The following is a 3,918-nucleotide window of genomic DNA, read 5'->3' as shown; positions in this document are numbered from 1 at the left end:
ACGGGACGAAGCTGGCACTGCACAAAAAGATGCGGCTATCTCTGGAACAGGGAGGAGCAGAGAGCCTACAGTTAATTCTTAATTCAGTATTGTGGGTAACAAAATTACTGTTACCATTCTGATTTGATATCTCTTGATGTAAATATAAAAATGCACTTAAACATGAATAGATAAGAATATTTTAAATATCTTTTATATGTGCATTCATATATTTAAACTAGAAGTTACTAACAATCTTATGTTTTCCTTATCTGTACTGTTTTGAAGCATTTATAAGGTTAAATATGACTTTGTGTATCTTTCTTTGGAATAAGTTCATTGGATGTTATTCATAGGGTATATATACTGTGACTGAAACCTCAAAAACAAATTCAAGAACTCTTACTAGGGGTTGAATTTTTTTAACATGGAACAAATTGATTCAATTAATTGAAAAAAATTGTGATTAAATAAATAGTCAATATGACATATGGAAATCCAGTGTCAGATTTCTTGAGTTATGTTTCATAGAGTAGAACTTTGATTTCCAGTGTCCAAACTGAAGAAAAAGCAGGATTGCCACATGTGTTGTCATAACCACATATAGCTTGTTAAGTTTTATAGTATAGTCTAACATATGCTTCTGTGTATTTTGTTATGTCTCTTTTGTGGTGGGCATCAATCTTAAGTCCCATAGAGAGTGACAGAATGGGATGGGTATCCGTTGCGTAGTCTGATCCCAGTACCAGCCCCACATCTTCTTGCCTCATGAACTTTCTAACCTTCAAAGGATTTTCAAACTCTTTACAGCTTAGGTCAACTGTAGTCTTCTAAACGAAGCCCTTTCACTTTATTTGATAGTTCTCTCAACTAAAATTGTATTTCTACTTTGAGAGGACACTAGCTTCCTGATAAACACCTGAGTTACAGCAACATGTGACAAGGACATTTGAAAGTCTGTTCATCAGAGGGTAAACCATGCAGATCTTCCTTGCAGCCCAAGCTGCCAATACTTCCTGGCAAAGGCACTGTGTTCTATGCCTTTTCATTCCCTTACTTGAGGAGTAATATGGAAATTATTCAATTGAAATTTATTTTAAAACATCCTTAGGATGCCTTTGGCAGAGAGTGTAGATTTTTATTTTTGTTTCAGCATGAAGAGCCTAAGCAGTTGTTAAGCTCTTGTAAACCTGACAGCCAACCTTGTTATAATCCTAGGACACAATATCAACAAGAAATATTCAAAAGATCAGATGTATTATACAGAAATAATTTCTTTGTGATAAATAAAGGCAGAAAAGAAGTGTACACTTGAAGAAAGATATTTACATAAAACCTCTTGAAATTTTAAGACTGTAAGATATACAGATATGTCTAAATGGTACTATTATTCCAAGTGACAAAATTTAAGTTGGCTTAAAAAGTTGAATACAGAGCTGGAATACTAGTCTGCCTTTCAAGTGATTCTGTACTGCTAGGCAGGTCTTGAAGTCCATTACTGAAAATGTATTTTATACTAGGCTAAGAATATGAACCAATATAGAACAGTGTGTACAAGTTCACAGATATTTTCCACATATTAAATCCAACCCCTACTCAGGAAATTTATATTTGTGGATACTCACTAGGTTTCCTATTTTAAGTCCAGTCAGGCTTAAAATATTGAATTTAAGATGTACAGAGGGTTCTTGCTTGTACTTTTCCAAGAAATGGTTTCTAAAATTCCCATTCATGTATTAGTCATAAAAGAGAAAGATGGGGCAGATGAGAGAGGAGAGGAGCGAGAAAGGAGAGAAGAGAGAGGACAGAGGGGAGAGAGAAACAAGAGAGAGGCAAGAAAAGAGAGGAGAGAGAGAGAGAGAGAGAGAGAGAGAGAGAGAGAGAGAGAGAGAGAGAGAGAGAGGGAGAAGCAATCACAGGACAGCAAGAGAGTACAGAGGAAGGAATGGAGAGTAAGCCAGTCTCTTCTCCTTTTTATCTTTGAATTTAGTTTGAAGGCCAGAAGGTTTATCCCTCAGTGTCAATAATATTAGATCTGATTTAATCATCTGTTTGTTGTTCTAGGATTGGGAGAAATGGGTTTTTCTTTTTCTGAACTTAAGATTCTCTGCTGAGTATGAGGTTTGGAGCTAATGGTGTTAGATCATGAAGAATGGAGAGACAGTGGAAGAGGAAAACCTCTGCAATTTGTGAATTGGAAGTCACTCCTCGGTCAATTCTTTTTCTTTCTCTTTGTTTTTAAGGTGAAAATTGACGGAAGTTCTGAAGAAGCTAAGATAATGAAAAGAGATTAGCTAAAATGAAGGCCAGTATTGAAGCCAAGGAGAGAGATGTAGAGGGATTTTTCTCTTCACTTTAAAAAATTTATATTACCGAGGAATAATCATCCAATATGTGGTTATGTTATGTGTCTCTGGCTTGGCCTAACCCATATTAGGAAATAAACATTTTGACAAATTACCTTATTCTCACATGCTAAGGAGAATTTCCGTAATAGTAAGTTTAAGCTATTAAAAGAAATCTTTCCATGAGTGAGTCTCCTACATTTCTATTTTATGAGTGAGATATGCATGAGTTTTGGCCCTAGACTATTTTTTATAGGATGGCTTTGAATAATTCTCTCCCCAGAGGAAAGGGCAGGTCTACTTGCCCAGAGCATAAAAGAGTCATGTTCTTATACTCAGAATTTCTTTCATATTGCAACTCTTCTCCTGAGTAGATATTCACCCAAGTCCATCTCCATCACCTTCATGGGAGTCATGGAGAAGGGAAACTGTTATACATAAGCTAGTGGTCCTGTGGCTTTGCTTTGCTATAACTAATCATGATCCTTTGTATTTGACTCAAGTGTAGTATGTCTTCTGCCAATATCTGCAAAACAGTCAAGGTAACCCATCAAAATTCAACTCTCAAACCACTCTCTGGTCTTACTTATAGGTTTAATGGAAGAAATAGAATGGATTTCATGTGAAATGAATAAAATTTAACTTAAAAGTATCTGATTGATACACCATTAAACAATATACTACTGTAAATTGTTAGCTGTGTCTATATTGAGTGGATTCACAGAGTGATATTTGTTCAAATGACAAGGAAGGCTTTACTTAATACTGAAATATTACAATAGGAGAGGGAGCTTCAACTTCAAATACATAAAATACAGCTATAAATTTATATCAATGAGCAGAGTAGATGAAAAATGAGAGGACATATTATGAAAAACATTTCTTACCAAACCAATGCATCAGGATTTTTGTTGAAGGAAGGAAAATAAGAGACAAAAAAGCCAGGGAAATGAAGAATTTGATCAGATTTTAAAGGTGAGCACACATTGAAAGGTTTGTGTGTGTGTGTGCTTTTTAGGATTCCTTCTAAGAAGAAGCTAGACAGACCAGAGATTATGTGAAAGCCAAGGTCAATGTTTGGTCAAGAAGAGGGTTAGAGTAGCCTAACTAAGGTTTGGTCAATGACAGAGTCCTTATAGCATGAAGGTCGGTCAAGTGTGTAACATTCTGTTGACTATGACAAGAGAAGGCAGCATTGCCTTGTTATCTGGGGCTTCTGATGACTTTATAGAGAGTGGATGTTTATTGCTGTCACAGCTCAAATGACACTTCAACCAGGAACCATTCTAGATCAATGGAGCCCAAAATATTTATTGCTTCTAAGAATGCCTACCACCTCTGTTTGTTCCTGAATCTAAAGTTTGTCAACTCATAACTTACTGATTTATAATGTGCAGTATATGACTTCTAGTTTGCACCATGTAAAAGTTTATCATATTTTCTAGGTCTAAAATGCATTATAATCAGAGCAAGTTTTCATATAATTACCTAATAGCCACAGAAAAATCACATCATATCCCTTAGTTTCCCACTTTCTGTCTTTTAAATACACACACATATATACTGAGAGAGAGAGAGAAAGAGAGAGAGAGAG

This window comes from Mastomys coucha, unplaced genomic scaffold (genome assembly GCF_008632895.1).
Source record: "Mastomys coucha isolate ucsf_1 unplaced genomic scaffold, UCSF_Mcou_1 pScaffold6, whole genome shotgun sequence".
Classification (NCBI taxonomy): Eukaryota; Metazoa; Chordata; class Mammalia; order Rodentia; family Muridae; genus Mastomys; species Mastomys coucha.
Note: the sequence above shows the minus strand (reverse complement) of the source record.